The sequence below is a fragment of the Etheostoma spectabile genome, chromosome 15, assembly GCF_008692095.1.
Source record: "Etheostoma spectabile isolate EspeVRDwgs_2016 chromosome 15, UIUC_Espe_1.0, whole genome shotgun sequence".
NCBI lineage: Eukaryota > Metazoa > Chordata > Actinopteri > Perciformes > Percidae > Etheostoma > Etheostoma spectabile.
The window spans coordinates 26,892,155-26,903,806 of NC_045747.1; positions in this window are offsets into that span (position 1 = coordinate 26,892,155).

The window sequence follows — 11,652 nt, forward strand, 5'->3', positions numbered from 1 at the left end:
CTCATTATAAACAATAACAGAAGATGGAAGTCATTTCAAAAGCATTTTGCTAACAATTTTTAACGTTAGCTCAAAAGGCCAGTCAAGTGACAGCCTTTGTTGTGTTTGATTGCTAGCTTGTCGCTAAGCTAGCAGTCATTTCAAAAACATTTTAGCTATCTATGATTGTTTGATTGCTAACGTTAGTTATAAACGCCATTCCAGTGACAGCCTTTGTTGTGCTTGATGCTAACTTGTAGCCAGCAGTGAACCAACTTGGTTAAGTAGAAGTATTACAGAAGTCTCTCGTTAGCATCTTGTATGCTACTTGTCGCAAAGTGACACATGCGTGACTCAAATCTGCGCTCGCCTCACATTGGATAGTGACAGAGAGAGCTGGGAGACGTTCTCAGAATCTCAGAATGCTGTGAAACGGTGTGCAGCTGCTGTGTAAATACAGTCTATGTATGAGATATGTTTTCTCTAATTTTCTGGGTGTTACAGGGCGTTTGCCCCTGTCGGTCACCGTACGAATGACTTGATAAATAGTGCATATAGCTGCGCAAATGAAGCATGCCCCGGGACCCATACACTGAATGTTTACAACCTCTGGTTCCGCCACTGGTTTGTCACCCCTCTCACATTACACATCATTTGACACCAAAAGCACAAAAACACAAACATTTTACCATTTTAGGATTTGCGTTTTCAACGTCAAAACAATGATGGCAGCAAAAAGTGAGTGGGTGGTTAAAGTAGGTCTCTGAAACAATCCCTCAGAAATGTCTTTGAAACGGTTTGAGCGGTCCAGCTCCACATATGATGCACAGGGCCTCCCTCTTCAACAGAACACTGTACCTGCTGATGTCGAGAGAGAGAATCCCTGCAGCCCTGAGCACAGAAACAAAACATCTCAGCGCACACACACTCGGAAGAAACACACAACGATAATTACTGATCCAAAGACTTACAACGCCTACTTAATTGCGCTCCTTGCTTAAAAATCCCAGGGCAAGAGGAGACAAAAGGAGTGCATATGAAAAATGCATCAGGGAGACCCTCTTATCTTTCATTAGGATTGCTTTTGTCTTGTACTGCCAGCCACCCGTTATTACGTTTGCTCTCCTCGACACAGCCACACGCTGTGACGCTAATGACTCATTCGGCTCTTTCATAAAGTACTCTCTGAAACAACAGACAGACATCCTACACACATAAAATACTGTGTGTAATCTTGGGAGGATGTTGCTGAATCGTTTCTGGAGATATCAGTGACAAAGAGATGTTTCGCACAGAAGACAACACGCCAACCAGTATCGGAGAATTTAGAGACACTGTGACAAAAGCCATTATAATGTAGGCCATGCAGTGTTACACGATTATATTTGGGTTAAGGCAATATCTCAGTTTTTCAAACTCAATGTAAACATCTGGATAACCTAGATAACTCATTATGCAGGGTGCGATTTGCTGGGGGGGGATGCGTGGGATTTCCCCCTTTCTGGTCTACATACGCCTCTGTTGAATAGCTTTTATCACTAGTGGGGACAAAATGTGTTTAATGCTACTTCACCAATAGACCATTACACATACCTTAAATAGAAGTATTTAAAACTTATTATTCTTATTCTGACTAGTTGTATGTTGCAGCGCGCCACCTACCGTACCGGAGGTAGAGTTACTTTTGTCATTCCTCTTTGTGGTATACTGGCATAACTTGGTTATTCGTTGTTAGGGACGTTTCACATTGTACAAGGCATGCGCTGCGCTCGCTGCTAGGTTGGATCCTATTCCCAAAATATATTGTTGTATATATGTGTAGTACATGCAACATTGTGTAGAATACACTTGGGATACACAGCGATTCCAGTAGCAACGATGTTTCTGTCTTTTTTTGTTTTTTTAAAGACATGCAGGAAATCGTCAGAGGTTGGATTTGAATCCTGGACCTCTGCAGGCACATGCCTCTCAGTACATGTGCGCCTGCTCTACCACTGAACCAACCCGGCCGCTGATGTTTCCGTCTTTGAACCAAAAGAGAGCCTTGGCAGGCACAAGAAGGGTGTGGGTACACGAGACCCTTGGGTCCAGAGAGCAGTTGGGGGAATTCCTGCTGGTGAAAGAGCTCGGCTTTCACTGTGACCGGTTCCAGGGGTAGTTTTGCTCAACAGGGAGCAATGTGACAGTCTGCTGACGAGAGTCAGGCCTACAATTCCACAGGGTTATAAATGGGTTATCATTTCTGAATAAAATTGTTCATTTCAACACTGTGTCATTGCATGTTTACATACAAAAGTATGAGGTATGCAGTCATTGCAGTTGGGTATAATAAAGCTGAGCTATGAGCCTAAATTCATACATTCATCATCATTTATTTATACTCTGGAAAACACTTTGTTTAATGCATATGTCCAATTAATTCCTCCAAAACTGGAGCGTACACACTGGTAAATGGGTAGTTATTCTGTGTAAAGGCCATACATCTACTCACATAACTACCTACATGTGAACTTCAATGAAAATTAACATGACTTGTGTCAATCAGTCCAAACATATTATACTTCACATAAACATGCAAATATATCTACAAATACCTGTATGGAGCTGTATAATCAACTTGGTATTTGGTTGTCACAGCTCACAACAGCACTGTTCTTCTCTGCTTTGTCGCATTTCTCAGATCAGAGATGACCATAATGTGTAACATTGTCACATAGGGAATAGTGCTCACTTCCAAGTGCATTGTTTATTGCACTATACTTACAGAGTGAATTGTTAAATATGGACAACAACACAAAGCAGATTCACTATCTTGGTATATTCAATAGCGTAAGGACTGAGTCATTGGTATAAAGACTTGCTTTGGACACAGACTAAATATTTCCAGCAAGATACACACTTTTGCAGGTCAGTCACTATGCGGTGCAGTTTACACCAGTTGTTTTAAGAAATCCCCTCACTGGTGTGCAAATGCAAATTAGAATTTGACAAATGCATCAAAGTAACTGAGATAAAATGTAACATAGTTAAGATTGTATTTCAGCGGTGACATGTCCATGTTGACTTCACATAGCAAAAAAAACCCTGAATGATTTAAATTAAGAGGCTACAATAAGCTGGCATGCCTATTATGGTGGAAATATGCACCACAGCACAGTTTTGCGTCCGAGGTCTTGCTATGACCTCAAACTTGTGTCGTAGGCTACAGCTCTGGGAGATCGCTGACGGCCAAAATCAACCTCTTGTCCATGTTCCGTTTCTGGATCCACGTGTAATTTTTTTCAGACACGTAAATGTACGTCACAGCGCACCATGGTCAAAATTGAACCATGTTGAACTTTAACCAGACAGTAAAATGGTTGTTGTTTGTTTGGTGGCTCACTTTTACTCACAACATGCTAACCGGCAACATAGGATTCCATACACTATGCTAAGCTAACTAGCGGCGACGCTGCCAGTGTGAGAAAAAAATGGATCGGCCCACCTATCTACCGCTAGCGATAAGCCCCATTTCAACAAACGGTGGAGTGTTCCTTTAACTTAAATCATTTGTAGAAGGTTAAAGATGTTTTTAAAAGTCCTTTTTCCTGCTCTGTTCTCCGCGACTTTCCCAAACACGTTGTCTTAAAGGCCATTGTGGTTTTCAGAATGACTTTCCAAAGTGATGTACAGATGTCTTGGCATTCTCTTATCTCAAGTTAGTTTTATATTATGGTTACCTACTGTTGCTTTGTTACTTTAATTACATATTCAATTTAATTTTAAAGTCACTTACTTACACTGCAATATTGGGTTTTTTTTTTACTATGGCAACCGCACTTTACTTTACAAAACCTTTATTTGACGCCACTTTACTTCAGTCTACCTTCTTCTCATAGTCTACTGTTTGCCTGTTTTTCTTCTGTTTACTTGTTTGTTTGTTTGTTTTTTTGCTGTCATTGTTGAGAATGCTACTGTAACAAAGGAAATTCCCCGCTGTGGGATGAATAAAATATTATCTTAGTATTATCTTAAGTGGCTTGAAAAATGTAGTGCATATAGCCGCTGTGAATGGATAGAAATCTCTCCATCATACAAATAGATAACCTATAAACTGTCAAAGAAAAACAAACAGATCAATAGCTCGTCACATTACCAGAGATCATGTTTAATCCTCCTGTAAATCGTGTTTTATTTTGGAGGTACCAACATGGCGACACAACCTTTCTGCTACCTAACCAGGGAGTACGGCCTCAGTATAATGACAGGCTGGAGACATAGCCTTTGGGTTTACACCGTACATATTCAAGTGCTGAAAAGACTGTGCAAGCATCTGTCACTGAACAAGCTGCAACTTATGTTCCACTGCAAATTTATGAACCATGTGGTGGCCAAACAGCTCCGTCTTGAAAGAACTAACAGAGGCTAAAGCTGCCTGCAGGCACACAACGCTTTGGCATGCAAAGGATGTTTTGTAAATGAAGATGAAATGAAGCGTCTAAAAATCGGTCTGCCTCTATCTGCCCCGTGAGGGCATCGAGATATCTGTTTCAGAGGAAATACAGAGGACAAGTTAACAGACTGAGCTGTAGAAGAGAAAGTGAAGGCAAGGACAAATGAAGGAGAGACATGAATATCATTTTTTTTACACAATAACTAAACACTTAACCCTTTGAGCCCGAGCTAGTCGTAAATGAGATACAAGATTCAGGTCACAGTCGGCCTTCATTGCCACTTATTCTTTGCGGTTGGCACCAGCTTTAGTTAACTTAAGCTTTCAACCACATCTCCCATGCCCATTACATGTGGTTGAAGCTCCAGAAAGCTCTGGAAAACGCTACGCGGACCTCAAGTTAAATATTAATTTGTCCAAATAGCAAGGTCAAGAAATAACTAAGATGCCCACTTCTAAAGCTGTGATGTGTATCATTTATTTAACCAATCCGTGAATAGGGCAATAGTTATTGTTTGTTTTCAAACATAGCCGGGTCTACTGTATATGTCAGAGTAAAATTTAATCTACCAAGGAACAGGGCTCACTGAACCTGGCGGCAATTCAGTCGTTTAGCTGAACGGAGATAAGCCAGATTCCGGTGATCATTCCAAACCAGGAATGGCTGCTCCACTTCCTCCAGCCAATGTCTTCACTCCTCTAGTGCCAACACCACCACCAGTAACTCACCATTCCACACATCATAGTTGCGTTCAGCGGGCAACAGGCGCCAAGAAAAAAAGGCCCAGGTATGCAACTTGTTGTCCCGAGGTGATCGCTGTGAGAGAATAGCTCCTACTCCACCTCCATGACAAACTGCAGAGATGAATCTGGGTGGGGTAACACAGGGGCAGAAGAAAACAATTGTTTGAGCGTGGTGAATGCTGTGTGCACTTTAGAATCCCAGGTGAATGGGACAGAGGGAGGAGTGAGTTGGGTAAGTGGGGCAGCAACCTTACTGTAATCCCGGATGAACTGCCTTGATCTCGTTGGGATCTGGCATCAGCTGTTCCATGATGAACCCCCAAGCAACTCAGACGGAACATAAAATTCACATTTCTCAGCTTTCACGAACAATTTATTTTCCAGTAGGCCTGACATAATGGACGTGTTCCTCCATGATCTGAGAGAAAATCAGTATGTCATCCAAGTAGACGAAGATGAATCGGTTGAGAATATCTCTGAGGACATCCTTTAGGGTCTGAAAAACAGCTGGGGCGTTAGTGAGACCAAAATTTTCCAAACAGCCAAGTGGGGTGTTAAAGGCTGTCTTCCACATGTCCCCTGCTCTGATGAGGATGAGGTAGTAGGCGTTTCTCAGGTCCAGTTTTGTAAAAACCTTAGCTCGGTTCAGGGGTTCAAAGGCAGGATGTTTGCGGTTATCTCATTTAAACCACGATTGTCAATACAGGGTTGCTGAGTCAAGTCCCTCTTTTTTTTACAAAGAAAAACCCAGCGCCCATAGGGGAGGAGGAGGGATGGATGATACCAGCAGCTAATGGGTCTGAGATATATTTCTCCATGGATTCCCTCTTTTAGGTTTAGATAAATTGTATAACCAACGAGAGGGAAGTGGGGCACCAGGAAAGGTCTCAATAGCACAATCATATGGTCTGTGAGGGGGCAGAGATAGCGCTTTCTGTTTGTTAAATGCTTCTCCTAGGTCATGATACATGGGAGGCACAAGAGTAAGATCAGGGGGCTCAGATATTGGGGTGCTATTCAAATCTAATTACCTCATGGTGATTGCCAGACAGAAGAAGGTTGAGGGCTGCAGTGACGTGAGTAATAAATGCATACTAATAGGCAGTATGTGAACTTTGGAACCAGAGACTCAAACACACTAGACAGAGCCTACTCAAACATCAAGGCAGCATTCAAGGCAGCGAACCGCCCCCACCTTGGCTCATCAGACCATCTCTCTGTAATGCTAATTCCTACATACAGGCCCCTGCTCACCAGAGGACAACCCACTGTGAAGCAGGTAAGGGTCTGGCCTGCAGGATCTGTGTCAGCATTACATGACTGTTTTGAGTGCACAGACTTGGACATGTTCAAGAAAGCTGCAACTGAAACCAACACACTAATGTAGAGGAGTATGCTGAATCTGTGTCTGCGTACATCCAGAAATGCATGGAGGATGTCTCTGCTTCCAAGATCGTCACCACACGGGCCAATCAGAAACCCTGGATGACCAATGAGATACGTGCAACACTGAGGGTATGAAATGCAGTGTTCAAGGGTGGGGAACAGCGTACAGTACATCAGAACAGCAATGCGTGCCGATGGTCAAAAAATGCAGGGATTCTTCCACAACCCGACAAACACCAGACGCATGTGGCAAGGCATCCAGACCCTTACAGGCTACAAGGCTGCTCCTCTACCCTGTGAAGACAACAAAGACTTCCTCAACACACTCAATATCTAATTTGGTCAGTTTTAAGCACTCAACAACACACCTTACCCAGATGAACGGGCACTCAGACTTGAGACAGCTGGTGTCCGGAGGACATTAAGAAGACTGAACGCACAAAAAGCAGCGGGCCCCAATGACATACAGGGACGGGTGCTCAAAGACTGTGCTGACCAGCTGGCTGACGTCCTCACGGACATATTTAACACCTCGCTTACCCATGCTGTTGTCCCATCCTGTTTCAAGACTGCCACCATCATACCATTGCCCTAAAACCCCACAATTTCATCACTCAACGATTACTGCTCCGTCACACATACTCCCATCGTCATGAAGTGCTTTGAGAGGCTGGTGAAGGACCACATCATCTCCAAACTCCCCCCCTCTTTTGATCCGTTACAGTTTGCTTAGCGCTCCAACCGCTCCACAGAGGACGCCTTCTCCTTCACACTCCACCTGAGCCTGGAACACCTGGAGAAGAACAACACCCACGTGTGGATGCTGTTTCTGGACTTCAGCTCAGCGTTCAATACAATCATCCCCAAGCACCTGGTGAGCAAACTGTCCCCCCTTGGACTCAACACCCCTCTGTGTAACTGGCTGCTGGATTTCCTCACAGGCAGACCCCAGTCTGTGAGGGTTGGAAAAAACACCTCCAGCGGCATCTCCCTCAGCACCGCCTTCCCCCAGGGCTGCGTACTGAGCTCACTGCTCCTCACCCTGATGACCCATGACTGCCGTGCCAGGTTCAGTACAAACCACATCTTTAAGTATGCGGACAACACAACAGTGGTGGGTCTCATCAGGGACAATAAGGAACTGGCCTACAGAGAGGAGGTGAAACACCTGGTGAAAAAATCAGCAACGTCAAACCCCCCTCCTCATCAACAACGACGCAGTGGAGCAGGTCAGCAGCATCAAATTCCTGGGGGTGCAGATCACAGACACTTTGACCTGGTCCCACACCTCGGCTCTGGTGAAGAGAGCACAGCAGCGTCTGCACTTTCTGCGTCGAATAAGAAGAGCAAACCTCCCCCCCTTCCCATCCTCACTACTTTCTACAGAGGGACGATAGAGAGCATACTGACCAGCTGCATCTCTGTCTGGTCTGGGGCCTGTAAACGTGTAGAGGGAGTGGTGTGGACAGCGGAGAAAATCATTGGGACACCACTTCCTTCCATCCATGACACTGCACGCAGATGCCGCCAGACCAGGCCAATCACTAAGGACCCCTCCCACCCCAACCATGGACTGTTGTCCCTGCTGCCCTCTGGCAAGAGGTTCAGCAGCTTCAAATGCAGAACCAGGTTCCACAACAGCTTCATCCCCCACGTTGTAAAGTTGTAAGTCTTCTGATAGCTGTGCCTCAAATCTCAATCATTCCCAATCAGCAAAGACGGAGAACGTAGGTACATGTTATTTGGCACAGGCAAATTATTGCTAACTATAATGCTAGTTAACACTAAATAAGGCACAGCCTAATTATTGCTAACTAAAATGCTAGTTAACATTAAACCTAAACAGCTGATGTAAGTCCAAACTGTCTGCGAGGTTCTCCTGTACTATTTGGTGATTCTTCTACTGTGCGACAGTAAGTCGCGTGGTTATGACACAATCGTTAGCCTTTTTTTACGTCTGCTACGGAGCCATAACGTGAGCTACAAGGTAATGGAGCCTTTTGTACATTGTCGTGTTTCTTTAGAAATAAAAACGGACAAATATAGTCTTTAAACGCTTCAGATGTAAAGTTATTCACTGTCAAAGTGGCGCCAAAGTGAATGGCAGTCAATGGAATGTTAACGGTGGGTGATGGCTTGTTAGCATCAAAATGGGTTGCGGAGAGAGGCTTACCCCCTTGGATAGAGGCAGGGATGGTTCCTGTACGGGACTCTCATACCGCCTCAAAACACTCTGGTAAGTCTGATCCACGCGTGGGGTTGCATTTCTCCACTCAAGTTGAGTTTGTCTCAACTTGCTGTTGCCCAACTGCGTTTTGTTTGTGTGGCCCCTGCGGCAGCCCCTGTCAACCCCCCGCTGCAGCCTAAACACACTACCCCCATTCAAAATAAATGGAAAGACCTTTTTCCACACCGTCTGATGGCCGACACAGCCTGTGTGAATGCCCACTTAGTCTTTATTCTAGCTACTCACGATGCACCCTGCCCCTTACATGAGTACACCGTGACGCTGTTAGGAAGCTCTTCTTCAGTCATTCTTAATATGTGTTCAAAACTGAAGACTTAAAGCCAGGGTAGAAGAATAGAAATGGCTGTGCCCCAAAAGACTGTTCCACTCCATCAGTCTAATTTCACCTTATCTAATTCCATCCATCAAAGGTGTAAACGCAGCAGCAGAGGGACAGACTGGATCTTTTTATATTCCGCTTGCTGCCATGTTGTGAGTCAGTGTTGACTCGCCAGACGGAAGAGAAATGAACCGGTTGCAGTTTGCACATTTGCATAAATCCCTTCTACCAGAATGGAGTCCAGCTCACATCTTGCGAGCGTGGGCAACAATCTTCCTTTAGTCAGCCACAACACAAGGAGCATTTGGAGGGAAGTGCAAATCACTTTAGGCGTATATGAGGGGTAAATATAGAAGTAATGAATAGAAAAAGTGCACAGCCTGTAATGGCTTACTTCCATTTGGTGGCTCTTAGGAGTGCACCTTTCTTCCTACATATAGAGAGTATAATCAGAGTTGGTGCATGCATGTGTGAGTGTAGGTTCATGCCTTTTAGGGCGTTTTCGCACCCACATCCTTTAATTTGGTTGAATCGAACTAGAGTTTGTTTGCTGGTGCGGTTTCTTTGGGCAAGTGGGAACGCGGAAATCGCACTCGGGTGCGCACCAAAAGCGAACCAAACTAGCGTACCGAGACCTGCTTGAAGAGGTGGTCTCGGTCCGCTTTCAAATGAACTCTGGAGCAGTTCGTTTGTGGGGAAAACGTGATCTATACTATACAACCTGAGCCAGTCTGAGCTAATGTCTCCTGTAGTCAGGGGTGTTCAGCAGTCTGCGATGCAGCAGAGTAGCAAACTGTAGCAGCTTGCAGTGTTTCTATCACATAAACAGACTGCGGTCAAGCTTGCTGTGTATGCAGGTAGATGCAAGACAAATGCACTAGTCCAGAACACAGGACCTTGTTCATGTATTTACTTTCTTGCTCCCACCCCCAGAAACATCCAACCAATAACAGAATTGTATGTTCTTGTGTGATTTGTAATGGTGCATTTTGGTACGCTTGGATTTTTCCAGGTGTGAAGTTTACAACCTCACCAACTGATTCGGACCAAAGCAAACAAACTACAGGTGTGACAACGCCCTTTTAGAGCTCAACAGTGTGGTTTCCGAAGTAAAAATCCTATTCATTTTCTCCATAAGAATTTAAAATGATTAGCCATAATGTCTCAAGGTAGACTTAACGACACTGTGAAAGGATGCTTTATGCCCCTAAGCCTAAGTTTGTATGAAATCAATGATTTATTTGCAATCTCATGGAGAAGTACTACACTACCATCAATCCTAAGCGTAACAGTGACGCCTCCGATTGGTGGAGCTCGCTGTTACCATGGACATGTTTACTGCACCCGCGATTCCACGAACGGCTATAGCAAGTTTATGATCGTCTCTGTACACAGTCTTGTAGCTTTGTCTAATTTTCTGTTTTCAAAATGTTCTTTTGTGACAAACCAATACCGTGACTTTGATACCAGTTCCGAAAGATTACTTTTTTTTATACAAATTTAATTAAACAAAAATAAATTGCAACATTATATTTACTTAATAGCTTCTAGTAATAATGTAGAGTTTTTCCTGCGTGTCTCTACGACATGTAATGTTAGACAGCCAATTACTAACATGATTAGATCTAGATAGAAGCATGCTGCGTGCTTGTTGGCTCACTGACGCTGATAAGATTCACTACTTAGGTATTGAAATTGGGTATCGAATGACGAGGAATTTTTCCATACTCGATACTTTCAAGGTAATTCAGTCGGTGCCTAAAAAGTATTAATTGGTGCCCAGCCCTTCTGTTGAGAGGAAAAACCACAAGGAACAGTGTCCGCCATGAACTTTAGACTGCAGGACGCGTAGGCAAACAGGAGGTTAGAGGTGAAAGTGGCAGGGAGGCAGAGGTCGCAGCTGTGTGTGTGTGTGTGTGTGTGTGTGTGTGTGTGTGTGTGTGTGTGGATACAGAGGGCAGACATTGGCCTGGTATGTCTCCGCTGGTACACTCTCCGTCTGGCATAATAAAGACCATGTGGAGTCAGACAAACTGTGCTCTGTGAGGGATAAAAATCCATTATGCACATAAAGGCGCGTGCGCACACACACACAGACACACACAAACACACATATAGGGAGAGAAAAGAAACAGAGTGAGAATGAAACAGAGGGGGGGAGAGAGAGAGAGAGAGAGGAAGAGATGTGCCTCAAAACCCTGCTTATTTATAATGCATATGCCGAGCTTAGGCTTTGAACAACAAACCCTGTTCCCTTCCTCCTTCCTCCTCCCCCTCTTCTCAGCCGTCCCTCGGCAGTGGAGGGGAAAACCCACAGGCTGCTCTGCTTCCTACAGGCAGGAACATGCTGGAGAAGGTCATGACAGCTAAACACCTTTTTACTTTGTATTAAAAAAAAAAAAACATCCTTTAGTACAGACACACATCATTACCCAGCCAGACATGCAGCGGGGGGCCGGTGTATTTGACCTAAAGTTAAAACCAAATCAACTCGACGTTCAGTCCCATGCAGAGCAATGTGTGAATGGAACTTACTCCCACATA